The sequence below is a fragment of the Neomonachus schauinslandi genome, chromosome 10, assembly GCF_002201575.2.
Source record: "Neomonachus schauinslandi chromosome 10, ASM220157v2, whole genome shotgun sequence".
NCBI classification, from domain to species: Eukaryota; Metazoa; Chordata; class Mammalia; order Carnivora; family Phocidae; genus Neomonachus; species Neomonachus schauinslandi.
Genome location: NC_058412.1, coordinates 50,286,519 through 50,310,565, shown reverse-complemented (window position 1 = coordinate 50,310,565; position 24,047 = coordinate 50,286,519). Strand labels below are relative to the sequence as shown.

The 24,047-nt window shown below is 48.7% G+C and overlaps 1 protein-coding gene across 1 annotated transcript in view; it reads right to left on the bottom strand.

Moving 5' to 3' along the window:
* LOC110588803 (cytochrome P450 26B1) overlaps positions 1–233 on the bottom strand; it is an 18,276-nt gene extending 18,043 nt beyond the window's left edge. The window contains exon 1 of the mRNA XM_044918817.1: positions 154–233. The gene's annotated coding sequence lies outside the window, so the exon portion shown is untranslated. The remainder of the gene's footprint in view (positions 1–153) is intronic.
* Between the last annotated feature and the right edge of the window lie 23,814 nt (positions 234–24,047).

The window sequence follows — 24,047 nt, the reverse complement described above, 5'->3', positions numbered from 1 at the left end:
CCCCCCCCGCGCTCACAAAGCCGGAGGCGTGGTGAGAGGCCGGCGGCCGGAGCGTGTGAGCGCCCGCCGGCCTCCCGCCCCGCCCCGGCCGCCCGCCGCCCGCCGCCCGCCGGGGACCCACTTGTAGCCGCCGCAGGATCAAACTCAGTTCACCTCTCGCCTCCTCTTCCTTCTCGCCGGCGTCTCGCTGAGCTCGGCACCTACAGACGGACGAGAGGACACACACACACACACACACACACACACACACACACACACACACACACGGTGCGCGCTCGCACAGTGCCCGCTTGGCGGCTAGGCTACTTCCCTCCCTCCTTTCCTCCCTCCCGGTCCCCGGCCCCCTCCTCCCGCCCCGGGCAGTCCCGTGTGGGCCGTCGCCCCAGCGGCTGAGGTCTCCGCCAGACTGCCCCTCGATTGAGGGCCACCTAAAGCCCCTGGACCTGTGCTTGGGGTCCCAAGCTCCAATCCCGCGGAACCCCGCCGGCTCCTATCTCCCGGGACCCCTCAACCCTCCCAATTTGCCCTTCCCAATTCCCCCTAGCCGGGGTCCCCTATCCCGGATCCGGGCATCCCCAAACCTCAGATGCCAAGGTCTGTCCGCCACCACTGCCCCCTCTCCCCCGCGCAGATGTCTCTCATCCTCCAAGACTCCTATGTCCCCCTCTCCCCGTCCGCATCCAGGACGGCTCATGCTGCAGCCTTTCCTCTCGGACCCCCTAACTATGTAGTCCCCTCCGCCCCCCGCAGCGTCGGAGGAACCCCAGTGCTGGTCCCGGTGAGGGTCCCGCGCTGAGGACAAATGCGGCAGCCCCGGCACCCGGAGGCGGGAGGAATCGGGCACAAACGTTCATTGATACAAATGAGTAAATAAACATGCTGGGTGAGCGCGGCCACCTTCTCGGAGCCGGCCGCAGAGGGCCCGGCGCGCGTGCCTGTGCGAGGTGTGCGTGTGGCCCGGGGCCGCACCTGTGTGTGCGCGCGTGTGTCCTTGGGTCGGCCCGACATCTGAGGAGCTGGGCGGTGTGTCTGCGGGTTTGTGTGTTCTCTCGGGAGCTAACTGTGTGTCTGTGCATCCGTGCATCCGTCTGGCATCTGGCCTCTCCTCCTGCGTGTCTGTGATACATGGAGCTCCGCGTGCCAAGCCCGGCATCATCTAGCTAGTGCCTGGCTCGCCCTCTCCCGTAGGTCCTTTTCCCCCCAGCCCCCTTGTCTCTGTCTTTCGCTCTCTCACACTCCCGGAGCCGAAGACTTGATATCCCACCTTCATTTTAGGGCGGTGTGTGTGTAAACGAAACTAGACTCCCCTTTTAACACCTCCCCTGCACCCAGTACGTATTCTATTTTAGAGTTCACTAGAAGAGAATGTGTGTGAGCGTCTAAGGTGCGAGCATATGTGCTGTCCCTCCCTGTATGAGCGCTTCAGAGGTTGAAGTGGCGGCGGCGATTTGAAAGCTGTGGTCTCTTGCTTCTAGAGCTGTCATCTTGACTCTCACTCTCTGCCTTGGAACCCCACCTGGTGGACAGTTGGAGTACTACAGATGCCGGGGGAAGCAATTCCTGTGCCTCCCGCCCTCAATCTCCCTTCGCAGTGGGAGATCAGCCCTAAAGGGCGGGCATGCCGGCTCCCACAGGGCTCCTCTCCTGCCCCAGTGCCCTCACATTTCCACTCCAGGCAGCTTGGGGCCCGGGCAGTCACAAAGTTCCTGTCAGGACTACCGTGGCCCCAGAAATACAAGGCTGGGGCACACCCTCACAATAGGGAGGTCTCACAGGACAGTCAATGGGACCGGGTGCCCGGGAGGGGTGAGACCGGCGCCACGTCGCTCCCCACTTGGGGTTGAAGCTGGGTGAGAATGGGGCTGGAGGGGATTGTTGAGGCCCCATTACTTTGAAGAGCCCTAAGAATCCAGCCCCGAACCCAGACACAGCACTGGCCCCAAGGTGGTGAAATGGGCAAGATGACCTTGGGGAACCCACCCACAGAGACATCCGTCTCTGAAAGGATAGATACACACGCATCTGTAAACGATGGACACACAGCCTTATTGAGCTACAAACAGATGCACAGGCAAATAGTGAGCCCGCACACGTACGTAGGAAGGCACATGCACTCAGAGAGTCATCGCCAACAAATTCACACAACACCCACTTCCCAGCCACCAACCTCATTAGTCCACAAGAGCGTCTGCTCTGCGGAGATCACAGCCCCAGGAGTCATTGTGTTCCCCTTCCCTGCCCATACTCCCGGAGATGGCTTTGGGGCACTTTCCTCCTCTCCTCCTGTTCGGAGGCCACAGAGTGGGAGTTGGGAGGGGGCATGGGGAAGTCATTTTGCTCAGCCACCAAGTGGGGTCCTGGGGAATGTCCACAGGGACAGCCCAGCCCCACAGCAATAGTTGCTGGATTTCCTAATTGGAACCATCTCTTTGCTCAAATCCCAAAAACCACTTAGGACAAAAGAGAAGAAAAGCCATGGTGGTATAATTTTCTAAGACATGCTGGAGATGCTCGGGAAAGTAGGAATGCTGGGTCTGTGGAGCAGGCTCGCCAGGAGGGGCCAGGACAGAGAAGGGTCAGCAATCATCTTCACCAGTCAGATTCCATCAGAGGACATTCCCTCCTCCACCTCACATGGACTTCTGACCCTGGCCCCGGACCTCAGTCTGACCCATCACCCTGACCTAAAACAAACCCCTGTGCCTAATTTCCAGATCGACCCTTAATCCTGGTCACAGATTGACCCGCTCCTGACCCCAGACTGAACCCCAGTCCTCTCGAACATCACCCAACCCCTCCTTTGGCCAGAGGAATGTGGCTGGCCCCTGGTGGACTGCCCCAAAGGTGGGTCGCAGCTCAACACGTGAGGCTCAAGGAGCAAGAGTGGGCTATCGGACAGAATATTTTTCTCATTCTGGCCTGGGAATGATCTACCCATTCCCCCGTAAGCATCCATCTCCCTCCAGGCTGGCTGCAGCTAGTATCTCAGGGAATCCTGTAGACTCTTCCTCCATCCCAACCCCATCTACAGTCGTTTTCCCTGGGGCCCAGGGCACACCCAGCCTCCAGCTATTGCCTGCAGTGCTCTGAAGCCTTGGCTCACAGCTTGTGTTTCATATCCCTGTGGGCCTTCAGGCACCTCGAAATCAGTCAGAACGGACGGGGGATCCGTCATGGGGATGCTGGTTCAAATGGAGTTCTGCACGGATGGACTTTGCAGTGCTTGGCAGAAGGGGCGGGGAGAATGCGGAGGGCAGGCCACAGGCACTCTTAGAATATGCACATGATGAGCAAGGCACAGCCTCTGCACCCTCTCCCGAGGCTCGGAAAACACCCATCCACAGGGGCAAATCGGCCCCAAAGCCTGCTTCTCATCAAGGCACAGAGCTCCCCGGGAATTTCTATGCCCAAAGGAATGGAGGCCATTGCACCTTTCAAATTCCTTCTATGCGCGCGGTCCTTAGAGCCCACAGATCTCTTCTGCTGCACTATTTTGTTTCATCTCCACCCAGCCCCGGGCGATAATGCTCTTTTTAGATATTACATATACATATTACTTTTTGTACTGATGAGAAAACTGAGGCCCGGAACCCTCCCGTCCCCACTGTACTGTCTACTCTCTCTTCCCCCAAACGAGCACACAGCCCCATGAGACCTGAGGTCCTATCCCACATGGCATCTGCCCCTTTGTTTAATGTCCATTCGGACCGTAAAAGCTGACAACAGAGTTGTCAATTTTATACTCACTTTTGCATAGTTTGGGCCTGGATTTTTAAAAACTTACACTTATTTTCTTTCTTTTCCCTAAAACTGCATCTGCTTCCTCCAACCAGAGCCCAAGGAGAACGGTGGTCAGAGAGCAGAGACGGGGAGGTGGTGGGCAGGATGCAGAGCTGGTATTCAGGGGTCTACAGAGTGTATGCAAGGTTTTCCAGGTCTCCCACCTGGACCTGGGTAGTCTAGCCGGAGGGATAGCGCTCAGAATTTGACCTCAGGAAGTTCTGTCTGCTCTTTGCCCCATCCCATCTTGCTGGCATCCAGAAGTCCTGAGAAATCAGCTCTCCACTCCCTCTCAACCCTCCCCAGGCCTCAGGCTGGTCCTCATTTCATCCTAAGACCTCTCAGTCCATGCCTGCCAGTGGCAAGGCCCCTTTCCTGAAAAACCCCAAGTCCAGTGGGGAAGCAACCTTCTGTTTCCTTCCGAGGAGCTGTGTAGCAGAGACCCCCCGCACTGGGACACCCGCTCCTACTCAGATACGTCCCTCCACCACTTCTCCACAATTGTAGGAGAAACTGCTCCTCTAGTGGTTGCCCCTTTGGCCCTGGGTCCACGCTGACGGCCACGGATACTCATCCCCGAGGCCTGCCTGGCTACCTCCTCCCGCTCTCTGCCCTCCTTCCAGAACAGGCACCGCAAGGCCGGCAGTGCCCCTCCGGTGCCCAGTCCTCAAGGACAGCTTAGAGGACGCTCCCTGACTATGCCTTGGCTATTCTGGGGGGGGACCCCCTCTTGTCTGGGCCTGTTAGGGCAGGGGAGCCACCCTGGCTCTGCTTGCAAATCACCGGGGTGACATGAATGCTGCGTTCCTAGAACCCCAGGAACCAGATCCTCCTCCATCCCCCTTCCTTGCTGTTGCAGAGGCTCTGAGGCTGTTGTTCAGAACATTTACAGACCCCTTCATACCCACCACCTGCCGGAGTCCCACCCAGCCCACCCAGCTCTTGGGAGGCGCCATCCTGCTTCTTGTGATGCGGTGGAGCTGATTCCGATTATTGATTTCTCGTCTCCTTCTTTGTCCCCTAGTGTGACTTGCTCCTGCCCCACCCCCCAGGTATCCTGTCATCACTGGCTGTCTAGATTTTTTTTTTTTTTTTTTTTTAGTTTTGGTTTACAGACAACGACCCCTGTCCAAGTGTCTCTACCTGCCCGTGTCAGATGCAGGCACAGCCTGGCTCTTCACTCCCGACTTCCCTGAGACCACCAGCGAGGAGAGAGCCCCTTACGCACCCGCTCGCCGCCCTGGGAAGGGGGGGCCCTTGGGAAAGAAGTTTGCTGCTCTCTCCTTTGCCCGAATAAGGAATGAGCCTCACCCCAAACCTCATCTCGGAAATCTCAGCTTCAGAGACGTGCCCCAGAAGGAATTTTACAAAGCAACGGAAAGCCCCCCACCCTCCCCTGTCAAAGCTCCCATACCCCGTCCTTCCCCTTCCACCCCACACCCAACCCAGAAGAAAACAACTCAAAAAGGGACTTGCCGATGGAGAGAACGGGGTGGGTGGGAGGAACGCAGCGGACAGCTGTGTCCAAATCGGCAGTGCCTGGAAAAGAGTAGCCTGCCTGGTAGGCGATGGGGCAGCGGCAGTGCCCCAGGCTGGCTGTGGCTGGCAGGGACACGGCCGCAGCGATGGCGTTCCTCTGGCCCAGGGAGCCAAGAGCCCTTTATAGCCTGAAACCTGCCCTGGCACCGCCCACTGGGCGGTTGCAACTAGGCCTGCAACTAGGGGAGTCGCTGGGAGCTGGGAGGGCATCCGCCCCGGGGACCCCAGGGCCAGGCCCCCACGCACAAGACTCTGGGATTCCATCTCCTCCCATCCCAGGCAACTGTATGTCCTGGTATGTGCATGAGACTCTGTGTGTGTGTGTGTGCGTGTGTGTGGGGGTGTGTGTGCGTGTGCGTGCGCTCGTGCTTAAACGTCCATTCAAAGACCTCAGATCTCTTTCCCTCAGCCTCTTTCTCTGGCTGTAACAGTTTTTGAAAGGATGGGGAGAGCAGTGTGTTTCTGCTCAGTTTATCAAATTACACTCAGTGACAAAGGACTGAAGTGCATTTTCTTGAAGGCTTGACAATTGGGATCCAGGAAGAGAAAAGAAAGCATGACAGAGAACCCAGAGCTTTTGTGGGAGGTAGAACACCGCTATGAAAGGCAGGGGATGTGGTTGCGTGGCTCTGAGTGAATTTGCCTTCATGTGGTTTGGGGTGAAAAACTGCTGCTCCCACCCTCAACCTAAGCTGCAAAAATCCCATGGATCCCAGAAATTGCAAGATTGTTGATTTTTATTTTATTTATTTTTTTTTTTAAAGATTTTATTTATTTGACAGAGGGAGACACAGCGAGAGAGGGAACACAAGCAGGGGGAGTGGGAGAGGGAGAAGCAGGCTTCCCACCGAGCAGGGAGCCTGATGTGGGGCTCGATCCCAGGACCCTGGGATCAGGGCCTGAGCTGAAGGCAGACGCTTAACGACTGAGCCACCCAGGCGCCCCGATTGTTGATTTTTAAAAGGAACACTATTCATTTGCACATGGGCTGAGTCAGACAAGCTGGAGCACAGCTTCCTCCCTCCAGGGCTCTCTTCCCAGCCCTCCAGCCCTCGGTGCTGCCGGGGAAGCCCTCTCCCAGAAGTTGCTCACAGAGGTGCAGTGCCCTCTGGGCCCACTCCCCCCTCCCCACGACTCAGCCTGTGCAGCCAGCTTCTCTTTAGGGGTCTGGTGAGGAGAGGGAGCAGGCAGGCTTTTCCTGGCAAAGTGCTGTCCTGCACCTGAGCTCTGAGGACTGCTAGATGGGAAGGCACTGTCGGCCAGTCTGGGGCCTGAGGCAGAGCACACAGGGGCATCGGACTGCTCGGTTCCATTCTTGGGGGGGCAGAGGGAAGGGTAGCGACTCAAGTCACCAGCCTCAGATGCCAGAGAACCAGCCTGGGAGGGAAATATGGCCTCATCCAGAGCTTGGAGCCCGTGTCCGAAACCAGCCCACCCCCTATCCTGCCTTCCCATTCCCAGCTGGTTTTTGTTCAGAAGTCAGCCAGCAGGCAGGCCGGCCGATTGACCAGCAGCCTTGCCCACAGAGCTCAGAGAGGGAGAGCTAACCTGAGAAGCTGGCTGGCCCAGTCCCCACCCCAGAGCGTGTCCTCCAGCACGAGCCATGGCTCCTGCTGACTGTCTCCCAGAAGGAGACGGGGGGTCGGAGGGGGGACCCTGTGTGGTTGGCCTCCCAAACACCCCCCACCTCTCTTCTCACACTTACAGCAGCTCCACGCTACGAGGGGGCCCGGATGCTGCCACTTCCGTTTGTTTCCTCCCCAGACGCTGATATGGTGAGCAAAGATAAGAGACGCTCCTGACTGTTCCGATGGCCAAGGCTATCTGGCCCACGCCTGTGGTCCCTCCAGGCTCTCACCTGGTCCCCATGCCTGGGCCTGACCGCTCTGGAGGTACCAGGAGGTTCTTGGGAGGACTTCAGCCCTCTAACCCACTCTGTCCATCAGCATCCCCACCAAAACCTGATGCTTCCTCTTCCAGTCAAGTTTCAGTACCAGCCCCCGGCAGCTGGATGGCTGCCCAGAAATGCCTTCCGTACAGAAACTCTGGGATGCCTCTGCCTTTCTTAGTTTTCCCTCCACTGGTTTCATTCCTTCCTCACTGTCCTGCTTTCCAAATCCAAGCATTCTTAGTACCAGCAAATAGGCAGAGGGCTTGGTAGCTACAAACAAGGGTTCTGGAGTCATTAGACCTCAGCCCCGAATCTGCTCGGCCACTTGGTAGCGGAGTACCGTACTCCCCTGTGCGAGCGTCAGAGCTTCTCCCGGGTGGCCGGTGGGCTAGGAGGGAAGAGAGCTGGGGCAGGGAGATCTGTCAGGAGACTGGGGATAACTCAGGTAATAGTAACAGTTACCACAGTGATGTAACCATAGCACACTAACCATAGCCAACAGCGTTTCCTACGTGCCTGGCACTTCTTTAAGTGCGTCACATGTATTATTTCATTTAATCCTCACAGTGACCCCAGAGAGTGGATACTATTACCTCCACTTTACAGAGGAAGAATCTGAGGTACCAAATGGTTCAAAAACTTGCCCAAGGGAACCCTGCTACATTTGGGGGGTTAGATATCATCACCCCTGGACTTCAAACCCAGGGAATCTGGATTAGCCTGAGCTGTTAGCCAGAATACTAAGGACTAAGCCAACTAGAAGTAGTGAGGATAGAGAAATGTGGACAGATTTTAGAAGTATTTAGAGGTCCAATCAAAAAGGGGACGGATCTGGCAACTGACTAAGAGTGGAGGGATGAGGGAGAGGGGGGTTAGGATTTCAGGTGCACGGTGGTCTTATCTACTAAGCTAAGGAACTCAGAAGAAGGGTGAGGCTTGGAGGACAAGATAAGTTTGATTTTGCCCTGGGAAGTTCCAGGTGATTAAGGGATATTCAAACAGAGCCATCTGGTGGGCTGTTGGCTATGGAAGTCTGGAGCACAAAAGAGAGATCTGGACTGGAGAAAGCTTTGCACATCACGTGCATTCAGTTGCTAGTGGACGATGAGGGAATAGAGAAGTCTGTGCAGAGAAGCAGGCCTAGGAGAGAATCCCAAGGAGCCCCAGCTCCAAGTAGAGGAAAGGTGTCCGGGAAAGAGGAACCTCTTTCCTTTGCTCATCACACACGTCCTAGTTAACTTCACTTGAGACTGATTACTCTGTTTGTTTACCCTCAGCACTTAAAATCTCAGGGTTACCAAGGAACTCTGCTTAGCCATTTCAGCCCACTCAACCTGGGGGCACACACACATGCACACGCACACGTGCACACAGGCCTGCGAACGCACACAGAGCTTCCTGACCGACGGACTCCCCTCAGTAGGATTCTTTCTCCAGCTGTCCTTTTAGGAGTTCATTTTGGTATCCTAAAATTGTGTATAAAGCCATCTATTTCACTGAGGTACTTCACCACATTACCCAGTGATCCGAACATTTTAGGGGCCCGTCCTAAGTGGGTAGGGTCCCGCCCCCAGGTGGAGACTCTGTCCAGGCCGCCCGCCCGTCTTGCACCAGGGAGAGCTCCCCCACGGCATGATGTCCTCCCCCAGATCGTGGCTTCCTGGAGAACACAAGCTGACTCCACGGCCTTCTGCTGTGTGCTGGGGGTGGAGACAGGAAGGGGACCTCTGAAGGAGCGGGGACGAGGAGGACCCAGTGAGCTCAGAAAGACCACACCTAACAGGTAGTGCTCACGCTAAACCCCCTGTGGGAGTGGGGGATGGAGAAAGTATGGGGAGAGAAGCAGACACATAATAGAGGGGGTGCAGTCACTCCCCATGCTCTCTTCCGACCCCCTGCAAGAGAGCCCGTGTGCCAGAGGAGCAAGCAGGGGTGCCGACTTGGCCTGGAGGGGCTTGGGCCTGGGGGAAGGCAGAGAGAAGGGCAGGAGACCAGTGAGGGAAGGGGAGGAGGAAGGGGGTGCTAGTTATTAAAGCACCAGCTCAGACTCCACTGGGCAAGGCATGCCCTCCAAGGGGAGACAAGGCATTGCTGTCAGGGGCCAGTGGCAACCGTCGGGGAGGGACCGGACACAACTGTCACACGCAGAGCGCATGAGCAGGGCACGGCCCCCGATGCTTCCTCTACCGGGTGGGTGTGCACCTTCTGCTCCCACAGATGCTCCTACTGCACTCCCACTGCTCAGGACATTCATGCGTTTTTCCCTCATGCGACACACGCCCACCCCTGTCCCCATTCTCCGCAAGCTGGGTTGGACGCTGAACTTCATGGCCTTGCAACCTCAGGCCTGGCAGGAGGGGAAACGCACCCACCATCCTTGGCACCTTAGAACCCAGATGAGCAGTGACTGGCTTGGCCAGCAGTGTGAGGGACACCTCACAAGAGGCTGGGCGGAGTGAGGATGGCCTGCTGGGGATGAGTATGGGAGTGGCACAGGCTTCCCAGAGAGGGCGACACTCACATAAAAAGGACCCTGCATGGCCCTCTGCCTAGGCCCCGGATATGGGCTTCCGGCTCTGCTCAGCAGCTGAGCTCCCTTCCCCTGGGACCCAGCTCAGATGGGGCCATGGTTAGTTTTGGGGGAAGCAAGATTAACTGCTGTAGGGCGGGGCAGCCCTGAGCTCCCAGCCCCCATCACTGAGCCCTCAGGGCTCTATGTTACAAGAACGCCACCCTCCTAGGCCTGTGACTGACTGGTCCCTCTTAGGCCCCTCCAAGGCCGCTGCAGCCTCGGGGACAGAGCAACAGTGGAGAGAGGGGACATCCCGTCCCCAGGTAGAGAGTGGTCTGGAAAGGAGACATTTGAGCCAGGGGCCCCTCTCCGCCCACCACATGACCGGCCAACTCAACTCAGGCCAAGGGGTGGTGGAGTGAGTGCAAGCCGGGGCTCGGTCCTGCCATCCACAGCCGTAGAGTCTGGGCCAAGTCACTTCTCTCTGAGGCTCAATTTTCTTATAAAAATGGGGAAAATAAGTTCTTGCCTTTTTGGGCGATTGGCAGTTGCGAGGCTTAAAAAAAAAAAAAAAAAAAAGGTCATCTGTGTAAACCCTTGATGTAGTGGCGGGCTCACAGCCCGGGCAGATTCGGGGAGAAGCTGAGGGAGCTGAGGCTCTGGAGCCTCCGACTTGTACAGGCTCCTTCTGAAAACCTGAGAGTGGCCCTAGCAATTCATATTTTTGCATTATTTTCTTAGAGAGCGTCCCCCAGATCATACAGGCTTCAGTTTTCCTAAACCCAGGGACCTGAATGCTAGCTTTCTCCCTTCTCATTCCCTCTCATTCGCCATCTCTCCAAGTATATTCCAGGTGCAGAAGGAGAGTTGCCCCGGCTGGCCGGCAGAGCTGACGTGAACCCCGGGCCAGGTCTCGTCGAGATGGAAGGTCTGGGTGAAACCACCGCTCCCGAGCAGCTTGCCCTACGACCGGTCTCACTGCTGAGCGGGGCTGGGGGCCTGCTCCTCCCCATCCTCCACTCACAGCAGCTGGCCCAAGCCAGGGAGCCAGTTAAAGAATTCCCTGGGTTCAGAAGTCGTGGCTGACTCTGGGCACCATGTTCCCGTCTGGCGGGCCTTTGCTCCAAAAATTATGAACTCCTAGAGAAACTAGTTGTAGGGCCGTGCGTGCTAGGCAACCCAGGGGCTCGGGAATGGGCCTTCAGGAGAACAAAAGCAACTTGGCTGGCTTCTCCATTAGCACCCGTTTCCCTAAGGAGCCTTGGAGGGAGTGGGGACACAGGGCTCCCTCCTCAGTGTCTGGGAGATGGATGGGGCTGATTTTTTCCACGATTCCTCCCCATAAATCTGATTTGGCCCCTCATCCGTCTAGGCCAGTCTCCATGGAGGTGTGTGGTAGTGATGAATGGGCTGCCTGACTAATGTGACTGGGGTGGCAGGGACTTGGGGAGGGGCTCCTCTCTGATGGATGGTCCTCATGAGGGCATATTGCATTAGACACCCATAATGCAATCAGCAGGGCCATTACGATACCAATTTGTTGCTCCTCCTCACCAGGGTGGGGCTGTGGAGCTGGAAGATTAAGGAGGATGTCAGGACTTGGGAGACACCTGGGGGAATTTCAGGAGGGGGCACGGTTTCCCTGTTGAGGGCTATTGCTAGGGGAATGCTATGAAGCCAAAGAAAGTGCCCGCTGGAAAGGGGAGAGAGAGAAAGTGAGGCCCAGAGAGGTGTGACCTGTCCCAGGTCACTTCTGGAGCCAGAGGGAAGAGCTGGAGTTAGCACTGGAGTCTCCCGCTTCCTGTGCCAGGGTGAGCAGGGATGGAGGAGGGCGTGGGACTGGGAGAGGAGAGCCTCGCCACTGGCCTCTCCGTGGCTGGAAGTTCTCCTCCAGAGATGTCCCGAAATGAGCGACGCCCAGGACGGCTCCGCACGGGCCCTAGCAGCCCCCACTCCAGACCACCGCCTACCCGACTTCCTTGTGATCTGTGTCTTTCTCCCGTGATTATAAGTAGTCTCCCGTACACTACGCTGTCTTGCCTTATCCTCTAGGTCACCAGAAGAGAACCTTTAAAACAAAACGTTCTTCCCTGCCCGAAAGCTGCCCGCAGCTCCGGGTCACCCTCAGGATGAGGCCCAGGCTGGCTCTCTGACCCCAGCCTTTCTCCCAGTCTCAGACCCAGGGCTCACTCCGCTCCACCAGCCTCTTCTGCCAGGAGAGCAGACCACCAGCTTTCCAGCTCCTGGGTCTTTTCTTGGGGCCTCGGGGGCAGGAAACAGGGCTGTGCGCGCTTCAGTTCTGGGGACGTTCAGTGAGTGCTGGCTTCAGTCCTACTGCCTGTGCCCCAGGGTCTCCCCCAGGGTCTCCCTCTTCCCCCCCAGACTCACACTCCACTGCGTTGCTACCCGCCCTTGGTGAAGTACGCATATCTTGGAGAATCGTGCCATCTTGTGTACGTAGGTATTTTTAACTTACACGAATGATCATGCACTACAAGTCTCGTTTTGGATTTCTAAAAAGTTTAACGCTATTTTTGAGATCCATTTATGTGGCTTTATGTGTGTCTATTTTGTTACTTCTGACTGTGACAGTGTATGTATAAAATGCGGATTTACCGCATTTTACCCTAGTAACAGACACCTAGCTTGCTTCCGACTCCTGATTCCTACAAACACTGCTCACTGGATGCCATTTTCTCTGGGTGGGTAACCAAGAATGAGCCTACGAGGCCCCAGAAGATGTGGTTACTTGCGCTGAGCTCTGCTGCGGGCCTGGGACCCCGGCGAGGCTGCGCTAGGCCACACACACAGGGGCGCCCGGCCTCACTGCGCTCTGCCGTCCTGCCAGTCTGAGAGAGGTGAGGCCATCCAAGCCTTTACACGTTCCAGTTACCACCTCTGAATAGCCTTCTTTTTTTTTTTTTATACCATTTATTTTTCTTGACTTTTTTTTAATTCTTATGTTAATCCCCATACATCACATCATTAGTTTTAGATGTAGTGTTCCATGATTCATTGTTTGTGTGTAACACCCAGTGCTCCATGCAGAATGTGCCCTCCTCAATACCCACCACCAGGCTAACCCATCCTCCCAACCCCTTCCCCTCTAGAACCCTCAGTTTGTTTTTCAGAGTCCATCGTCTCTCATGGTTCGTCTCCCCCTCCGATTTCCCCCCCTTCATTCTTCCGCTCCTGCTATCTTCTTCTTCTTCTTTTTTTTTTTCTTAACATATATTGCATTATTTGTTTCAGAGGTACAGATCTGAGATTCAACAGTCTTGCACAATTCACAGCGCTTACCAGAGCACATACCCTCCCCAGTGTCTATCACCCAGTCACCCCATGAATAGCCTTCTTTTTTATATATTCCCTTTAATGGCCTTCTGCTTTAAATATTCTCCTTTCCTTGGCAGGTAAACTCCTACTTATCTTTTAAAACCCAATTCAAATACCATATTCTTCGTGTTTTCTAGTTTCTCTCCCCTTCCTTGGTGCTCCAGAGCATTCAGTACATTCCATCTTAGCACCGATTGTATCCTTGTGATCTTTCCTCCCTTTTTTATTAAGGCAGATGTGGTCCCTGCTTCTTGGAACTGTAGGGGAGGAGGAGGAAGGAGAAGAGTGAGGGAATGCAGTGGGTTGTAGTGGTGTGAACTGGGAAATCAGGAATTTTGTTTTATGCTCCCTTCTCTTGATGGATTAACATGACATCAAGTATGGAAGCTGTGCATTCTTCTTCTTCAGAGCCCCTGTGTCTATGTTCTCAGTAAGTGTTTTTCTGAATGAACCCTCTCATATATTCCAGGACCTAGCTCATTTCCATCTCAAGCAACTTTATTCTGGCCATTTCTAAATGTTTCTTTCCTTCTGCCCAGAACCAAGCCAGTATCTCTCTTAGCCTGAAAAGACTTTCCCTCGATGCCAATGACTTCATATAAAGGATGTGATTAAAGAGCATGACTGTTAGAATCAAAACACTGGAGAACTCAGCCTTCCTGGACCTCTGCTTACTGACCTGTAGATTGGAGATAGGTCAGTTGTGAGGTTATATGTACCATTTGATGGCACTCTGTGCCCAATCTCTTTCCTTCATCAAGCATCTCAAGGATAATCTTCTCCAAGTGTCTAAAATGGAATTCCTCACCTTCTCTCAAACCAACATTCCCCTGGTACCTGGCAACCCTGTTTCTGGCAACCCTGTCATTTTTTCCAGTAAACCAAGGGAACATTAGCTTACATCTCCCACCTCCCCAGCTGTTTAGTTAACCAAAGGTCAATTGATTTACCTTCCATTTTGATTCTTGAATCCACCCCTCATCTCCATCCCCATTTCCACTGTCCTTGGAGTAGAGGAATCTACAGGTTGGGTAAGAGTTTGTTTAGAGACAATCTATACAGTTAAGTTTGTTGTTATAACCTATTTTCTCAGGTTACTTCCCACCCTGTTTCTCACTCATCTACACTCACCTGATGGCTTATAGGAGTCACAAACAACAATGACCAGCACCCTAGGTACCTCCCCCTGCCCCAGACGAAGATAATTTTACAAGTTATGTCAAGAAACAGATAAGATAACCCTTGATATACCACTGCAGAGAATAAACATAAGATTTTTCAAAAAAATTCTTTCTGCATATCCAAACAAAATCTTTTGAAAGCAGCACAAAAACAGTGTTAGTCCAGACAAGTCTTACTTATGAATACTTATACAAAAATCCTGATCAAATGCTACCAAATAAAATTCAGAAGTTCATCAAAATAATAAGACATCATAACCAAATGGGGTTAAACTCACAAATGAGCCAAAAGATATTTCAACATTAGGACTTGTTATATTAATAGGTAAAGGAAAAAGACTGATCACTTCAGTCTGTGCCAGAAAAAAAAAGCGTTTAACAAAATTCAACACGAATTTCTTATAAAAGCATGCAATAAGTTAGGAATAGTAGAAAACTTTAACCTTATAATTCACAACTTTCAATTAAAACAAGGGACAAATTCTAACTAATAACTCTATTATTCAACACTGTGGGGTTGTCTTAATTTTTTTTAAAAAGTCAGAAATGCAAGGAAAGGGCGCCTGGGTGGCTCAGTTGGTTGAGCGACTGCCTTCGGCTCAGGTCATGATCCTGGAGTCCCTGGATCGAGTCCCGCATCGGGCTCCCTGCTCGGCAGGGAGTCTGCTTCTCCCTCTGACTCCCCTCCCTCTCATGTGCTCTCTGTCTCTCTCATTCTCTCTGTCTCAAATGAATAAATAAAATCTTAAAAAAAAAAAAAGAAAAAGAAATGCAAGGAAAAATAAAAAATATGAATATAAACAAAACAAATGAACAAACAAAGCAAAAAGAGACAAAAAACAGACACATACAGAGAATGAACCGGTGGTTGACAGAGGGGACGTGGGAGGGGGGAGGGGGTGGGCAAAAGAGATAAAGGAGATTGAGGCTACATTCATGGTGATGAGCACTGAGTAATGTATAGAAGCGTTGAATCACTGTATTGCACACCTGAAACTAATATAACACTGCATGCTAATTATACTTGAATAAAAAAAATAAGCCAGCAGTAGCACCTCAAAAAAAAGTATGAATATAAATTAAAGAGATAGCTCTTGAACAACTTTCTGATTTCTTTCACAATTACTGAACTTTTGGGGTTTTCTCTCCCTTTCTAGGTCAATTTTTGGCAATATGTATTTTTCTGGAAGCATCAGCCATCCTTAGGTTTATGGATTTATTTCCACAAAACTTACCTATATTTCAGTTATTTTTTAAAATTACTTTAAACATTTCCTCAAGTGTGTGGTTATTTCTGTTTTCTGATTCCTAATTTTGTCCAGGAATCAGGAAAGTATTTATACTTTCTTACATTGTTTTTCCTTGATTAGTTTTGCTTAGTGATTTGTCCGTTTCATCCCCCCCCACCAATATATAGCTCTTTGATTTAGAAAGGAATAGGACATTGTCATAATTACAGCTATTAGGACCGCCTACAATACAATCTCCCAGGGAATCAACTGAAAACCTATTAGATCTAATAAAGGTATATAATAACTTGTTCAGATACATGATAAACATATAATCAACAGCTTTCTTATATGTTAGCATTAATAAATTTAAAAATATAATTTAAAATGCATAATGAATAATGTGAATATTCATGTGAATTTACGTGAATAATATGAATTCATGAATAATGCAAGACTTACGGGAAGAAACCATAAAACTTTATGAAAGACATAAAAGCAGACCTAAATAGAGACTTACCATGTTGGGATGTCAGTTTCTCCAAAATTGGATAAATTCAATGTAATCACAATCAAAATCTTTATGGGATTTTATAAATGAAATTTCACAAATTAATTCTAAAGCTCATCTGTGAGAATAAACATACAAGAATAGCCAAGAGATTTCTGAAAAAGATCAATGATGGGAGACTTTCCATACTAGATATCAGAACATATTTTAAGGTATCAAAAATTAAAGTAGTCTCCTATTGGCTCTGAAATAGACAAATAGATAAGTAGGACGAGTCTAGAAATGGACCCATGCCTTGCAAATCAGTGAGGAAAGGATTGACTAATAATAGGCATTTAGGACCTTCAGAAAGCCATTTGAGAGGAAAAAGAAAGTTTAGAGCTGCATCTTATATAACCCCAAAATAAAATCCAGAGAGATTGAATATCTAAATGTAAAACAAAAATATTTTTACAATCTGGAGGTTGACAATGGCTGGGAAAGCCTTTCTAACCAAGATACAAAACTCAGATGCTTAAAGGAAAAGACTGACAATTAAACTACATTAAATTTCAAAATTCTGTATGATCAAATCTAGTACAAACAATTAAAAATAGGTGAATGCGAAGTGATAGTTTAGCAATTCTGAAACTGTACAGTGGGCTTGAATAAATAAGTAAATAGCTGGGCTGGTAGATGGTGGGAGGCAGGTTCTCATCACTGGAGAGAAGGAAAGGTTAGAATTATCCAGTGTGGTACTGGACTGGAGTTTGAAACATCTGTATCAACTCATTTATATATATACCGTGCATGCACGTGCGCGTGCGCGTGCGCGCGCGCACACACACACACACACACACACAGATGTATAGATCAGAAACAAATATAGATATGCATGTATACATGGGTTAGTCTATATAATAAAGTATCTAGCTCTGTCTGCTGAGAGCCTATAAACAACACCCCAGGAGCAATGAGCACACCAAGCACCCAGATCTTGGTTTCTAAATATCATTCTACCATAAAAGGAGCTAGGGCTCCGTGAAGAATTACTTAATTCTAGGACTGGAACAGGAAAAGTACAAGATAAGCCTAGAGCATCTTATAGTTCCATAAATCTAGGAAATGTTAAAATAAATAAAAGGATGTAGGTTTTTCAAAGGTAGACGGGAGCCAGCCTGAAAGAACTTTCCAATGGCCAAACATGAGCAAAGAAATAAATAACATGGTGTTGGGTTATAACCCAAAGTATAAAATAAATACACAAGTCCAAAGGATAGACATATAGACCTGAGAGTGGAATAAAACCAAGAGTTCAGAAACAAGCCCATACACCTATTGTCACTTGATTTCAACAAGGATGCCAAGACCACTCAATGGGGAAAAAATAATAGTCTTTTCAGTGAATGATTCTGGAACAATTAGACCTTCACACATAAGAGAATGAGTTTGAGCCCCTAACTTACACCACGTGCAAAAATCAACTCAAGATGGATGAAAGACCTAAATGTAAGAACTTAAACTATAAAACTCTTAGGAGGAAATAAAGGTATAAATCTTCATGCTTTTGTATTAAGCAATAGTTTCTTAGATCACACCAAAAGCACAAGCAACAACAACAAAAGATAAATTGAGACTTAATCAAAATTTAGAAATTTTGTCCATGAAAAGGCACTGTCAAAAAGTGAAAAGATTCACAGAATGGGAGAAAATATTTGCAAATCATGTATTTGATAAAAGGTCCAGTACCCAGACTATAAAGAATTCTTACAACTTAACAATAAAGGGCGCCTGGGTTGCTCAGTTGGTTAAGCGACTGCCTTCGGCTCAGGTCATGATCCTGGAGTCCCTGGATCGAGTCCCGCATCGGGCTCCCTGCTTGGCGGGGAGTCTGCTTCTCCCTCTGACCCTCCCCCCCTCTCATGTGCTTGCTCTCTCTCATTCTCTCTCTCTCAAATAAATAAATAAATAAAATCTTAAAAAAAAAAAACAACAATAAAAAGACAACACAATTTTTAAAAAGAGCAAAGATTTAAATAGACATTTCTCCAAATACAATATACAAATGGCCAGTAAGCACACGGAAAGGTTCTCAACATCACTAGTCATTATGGAAAGGCACATCAAGGGGCGCCTGGGTGGCTCAGTCAGTTGAGCGTCCAACTCTTGGTTTCCGCTCAGGTCATGATCTCAGGGTTGTGAGATCAAGCCCCGTGTCAGGCTCCATGCCTCAGTGCCAAATCTGCTTGAGATTCTCTCCCTCTCGCTCCTCCTCTGCCCCTCTCCCCTATGCTCTCTCTAAAATAAATAAAATCTTAAAAAAAAAATGCGCATCAAAACTATAATGAGATACCACTTCATAGCCACTAGGATGGCAATTTTAGAAAAACAAGCCAAAAGCCAGAAAATAGCAAGTGTTGACAAGCCGTGGTGAACGCTTACACACTGCTGGTAGGAATGTCAAATGACGCAGCCACTTTGGAAAACAGTCTGGAAATTTCTCAAAAAGTTAAACACAGAGTCACCATATGACTCAACAATCCCACTTCTAGGTATGTATCTCAGAGAATTGAAAACACATGTTCAAAAAAACTTACCCACCAATGGTCATGGCAGCATTACTCATACTAGCCAAAAAGTAGAAACAACACAAAGGTCCATCAAACCTGATTGGATAAATGAAGTGTAGTATATCCATACAATGGAATATTATTCAGCCCTAAAAGGAATAAAGGACCAATACATGCTATATACATGGATGAACTTTGAAAACATTATGCTAAGTGAATGAAGCCAGACGCTGAACGTTACATATTACATGATTCTATTTATATGAAATGTCCAGAATAGACAAATTAATAGGGACAGAAAGTAGATTTGGGGAAGAGGGGGATTGGGAGTAACTGCTCATAAGTACAGGATTTCTTTTGGGATGATGGAAATGTTCTGAGATTAGATATGGATGGTTGCGTGATAGTATGAGTATAGAAAAATCCATTGAACTGTATGCTTTGAATTTTATGTTGTGTGAGTTATGTTGCAATAAAAAATTACAGAAAGAAGAAAATAGCCTAAAATTGGTGCAAAAACATGTGTGTGAGTCCCTACTGAGATAAAGAAATGATTTAAATAAATAAATTAAGATGAAGAGCCAAATAAATAATAATAACATGGGAAAATATTATTATTATTTTTTAAAGATTTTATTTATTTGACAGAGAGAGAGACAGCGAGAGAGGGAACACAAGCAGGGGGAGTGGGAGAGGGAGAAGCAGACTTCCTGCCGAGCAGGGAGCCCGATGTGGGGCTCGATCCCAGGACCCCAGGACCATGACCTGAGCCGAAGGCAGACGCTTAACGGCTGAGCCACCCAGGCGCCCCTTGGCCATATTCATTTCAGATTTTTAAAAAAGAAATTAGACTTATGGATAAAGCAAAAAACCTGCTGTGTACCCTGGGGGACCTCGTTTTTCCCCTCTCCCTGCGGAGATGGTTACTATACTGAATTCGGTGTTTTATCATCCTCATGCATGTTCTCAAATTTAAAATTGTATTGTGCTGTTATCGTTCTTGCTTTTTTATTCAACAAATTTTAAAAGATTTGTTCATGTTGACACATGTAGCTCATGTCAACTGCTGTACAGTCTCTCTTAGATGAATATATCACAATTAATCTATTCCCCCATCGGTGGACATTTAGGTGACTTCTAATCTTTCATCATTATAAACAATACTAGAATGAACAATCTTATACAGGTCTCCTTGTGGATAGATTTCTCTTGGGAATAGCTGAGTCTTAGGGTATCTTTAACTTTACTGGACAGAGGCCCATGATACCTTGTTCAAACCTTGTGAGGCCAAATGTTTCAGAAGAAGAACTGTTTGGATTTTAGACAGGCACAATGGTGTACGTGGCATGTATCATACTCTAGCAGGGCTTGGGGAAAAGTATTCCATAATCAAATATATTACTTTTTCTGTGGTGACAAGTAAACATATCCACATTAAGTTGGATAAATAAAGACCATAAATAGTCTCACATCAAGTCAGGTTTTGCCACCAAATATATTAGGAAAGAATTTCCAGTTTTGAGAGTTTATTTTTTATTTATTTTTTATTTCTGAATTGCAGATAAGGATTTGAATCTGCAGCACAAAACTGCTTTTGAAAGTCGTTTAATCTATCTTCCCACCACCGTTTCTCCATAGCCTCATCAGCATCTGTTAATATGGGGCTGTAGGACTTTGCCAATCTGATAGATGTTTACGTATTCTGTAAGTAAAACAGAAAATGTAGAATATGGAAGGAGAGATCTCATTTACAAAAGTAATGAAAATGTTAAACCTCCGTGGTTGTACTAGATAAGAAATGTGAAGAATCCAAATGCAGAACATGTTAAAACTGTTAGAGGAATATGGATGTGACGAATAAGTGGACAGATATATTTCATCAATGCAGACAGACTGTGTTATAAAGATGCTATTTATGGGCAAGTTATACATTCAATGCGCTTCCAATCAAAATCACAACAGAACTTTTGAAACTTGGAAAAAACAATTATAAAATTACCATGGAAGAATAAAAATCCAAATATTCAGGAACAATCTGAAAGAGCATGATGTAGGAAGGGATTAGTAGATATTCAAATAGATTCAAAAGATATGGTAGTTAAAATAATTTGGTAATGGCTCAGAAACAGAATGATCACAGAACTGTAATTCAAGTCCAGAAATAGGCCCAAGGATAAATGGGAATTTAATATATGATAAGGATGATAATTACAAATCACTCAGTGACGCTGGTTAGCCATTTGGAAAAAAAAAACAAGCTGGACTCCTGCCACATTCTTTACCTCCAAGTAAACTTCAAATCGACAAATAATTAACATGTTAAACATGAACTAGCAGAAGAAAACATGGGTCAATATTTTTATAATTTTGAAGAGAGGACAGTCTGACATGAAATCTAAACATCATAAAGGAAAAGCCTGATAAACTGACATTTCAAAAATGAAAAATGTTTTCTATGGCAAAAAATGCCAAGTGCTGAAAGTTGTGGCTCATCTCTTCAGTATTCCTTTCACCATTTCACCGTTTCCCCAGCGTGGAGCTGCCATGTGGCTTGTTTGGGGGTGAGTAGTGACACCTCTTTACTCCAGAGTCCCAGGGTGAGAGCTGATTGTTTTAACCTACCGGAGTAACTCCATTGCCCTTGCCACAGTGATTGGTTCCAGTAACCATGTCTCAGCAGTGAACCCACGGCATGGTCCTTGTCAAAAAGAATGACATGTAATCCAATTGAGGGCTCTAAGTATTGGAGGCTATGGGTCAGCAGGTGTCTTACTCTTCTCAGAGGGCCTTTGGAAGTCAGTTTCTGCACAGTGTACTGTGGACGTGTGAACCCTGGAAGAATGACAGCCGTGTAGCCACCAGCAGGGAACTGAAATCTAGGATAGCCTTGCTACTGTAAAAGGCAGAGCAGGCAGAAGGAAAGAAACAGGACCTTGACACTTTTTAGTCGTCGAATCAAACCAACCCTGAACTACCTTTGGACTTTCAGTCAACAAATCTCCTCTTCTGAGTTAGGTCTTAAGTTACTTGCAGAATAAGGAGTTCTAAATGATATGGACCATGAACAGATTCAAAAGACAAACTGGGGAGAAAATCTGCAAATGCAAATGACAAATAATTAAAATCCCTAAAATACAAAGAGCTACAAGTCAACATGAAAAGGAAAACAACCTAATTTTTTTTTTTTAAAAAGGCAGAATATATGGACAGCTGCTTCATGTAAGAGGCAATACAAATGACTAATACAAATGGAGGCTTCAGCTCACTATCAATTCATGTACAGAAAACAAAGGGAAATCATTTTTTACTTTTAGGATTGGCAAAGATGAAAAATACTGATATCACATGGGGCTGAGGATAGAGAAACAGACTATCACATCCTATTGGAGAGAGCGTAAATGGGTGACTTTCAAAAGAGTAATACACAATTTCTATTAACATTTATAATACTTTTGATCTTTAACCAATCAATTCCACTCCTGAAACTTGATACTGCAGAAGTACCTACGCAAGAAGGCAGGGGTGTACACAAATGTCTTGCAATACTGTTCACAATAGTGAAATACTGGGAACATCCCAGATATTCACCAGTTCAGAATTAAATAAACTCCAGGGACGTCCATGCAATGGAAGTATTCATGGGCTTCATAAAGGAAGAAATCCTATTATATTGCCACGAAAGACATCCAAGATACATTAAGTGGGAAAGAAACCTGTAATATACTACGATCGTATTTTTTTGTGAAGAATGGGTATATACATTCAAATGAGCAGAAAGAACACCATCATACTGTTAACAGTGATCCATGTGGGAAATGGGATCAGGGCTCAGGGAAAGGGCGGGAGTGGGGGGTGGGGAAGGCCCTAATTCTTTTAGATACCCATGTGCCCATACACATAGCCACGTACACACACCTTCACCACCACCGGGACCCACATCCTGCCTGTCAGGAATTAGACTGCTGCTTTGGTTTCTCACTTGACTCAATCTGTTTTCACCCTGTTCCTTACTCCACGGCATAGCAAGAGTGGAGTGCTACATGCTTGTAGAGAATTTTAAAACCATAACAAAACTGACTAAAATTTAGCTTTTTATCCTCAATACCCTTCCTAAATAGTGTCAGCCACCGGATTATCCTCCTGGCAGGGAGTGCAGCTCTCCCGGCCCCCTCCCTTGGTAGCGGCTGTCCCTACTCCAAGTGTCACTCATTTGGTCCCGAGGGCCCGGGTGCCATGTGCAGGGCAGAGTGCTGCAAAGGATTCAGACAGGCGTAGAAGGTCACCCTTGACTTCGAAGAGCTTGTTATCGAGCCGAAGTGTCAGACAAGGTCACGGTTATTAGAAATCCTCAGTGTCTCTGGGGCTCAACTTACTGCCCGCGTGACCTGCCTCCCCATAGCAGCCTCTCCTCCGGCTGCCCTGATGGGGTCTACCCTCACTCCTTCCCCCTGATGCCCTCATGCTGCCCTGCACCTGAGGCCTTCCCATTTCTCCTAGCCCATGGGAAAAAAAAGGAAACTCTCCGATCCTTTGATCCTTCTCCCATGCCCATCTTTGCTTCCCTTTGTCTCTAGGGTCCAGATCATCCCTTAACCCTTCACTTTGCTCCTGAGGGTGACACCCCAAAAACTCCTTCCCTAAAGCCTTGGAAACATACCTGGGAAGAAAAAGTGAAATGGTTGCTCAGAACTTGCTATCTGAAAAGCCTTTAGCTGGGCAGAGGCCACTTTCCCGGGTCCACAGAAGTGGTGTTTCCCCAGCAGGCTTCTCTGGAGTAGAGGTTCACTGGAGAGGGCAAGGCCTTACTCCATCAGCTTTAAAAATGAGCACTCCCCGGAATAGAAAGAAAAGCCATCCACCCGGCTTAACCTGAGCCTTGTAACAGAGAGGGGAGTGTGTAGGGAGAACAAGAGGGAGATCCAATTAATTACCCTTAGAAGCAAAGGTAAAAGTTGAAGATTACGAGACCCATTTACAGGAGGAAATAGACCCATCATTGAGCCTAGAGAATGGAAGGATTGTTTAGGGCCAGAAAAGCGTCTCAATGTTCAGATTCCATTCCTTTTCTGGAGCTTTGGAGAGAGGAAGGTCATAGCCTGGGCTTGGAAGATAACACTTAGCAGTGGGTTCAGACTGGGAGGGGGGCCTGTTGTCTTGGGCCCAGTCCTGGGCCCATATCCTGCCCCCACCTGGAGGGAATTGGAGCTTTAATCCTCTCTAGGAGTTGATGCGGGCTGGCTGGTGACGGGGAGCCCCCCATGAGAGAGGCCCCTCCATTACCATCACAAGGGCTGATGTCACAGACCCCACAAAGCAGCTGAGGCCCCGAGTGCAAGGTAACCCTAACCCCAGCAGTGATTGAAACAGATAGAGGGGTGGCTCTCCCACACAATGCCCAGGCCCCCACTTCTCTCCTCCTCCTCCTTGCACTTCCTCAAGAGCTTTTGTCTTCTGGTCCCTTGGGCTATGAGGCTCTCTCATTCCCGGCAAACACTGCCCACTAAATTCAACACTGAGGC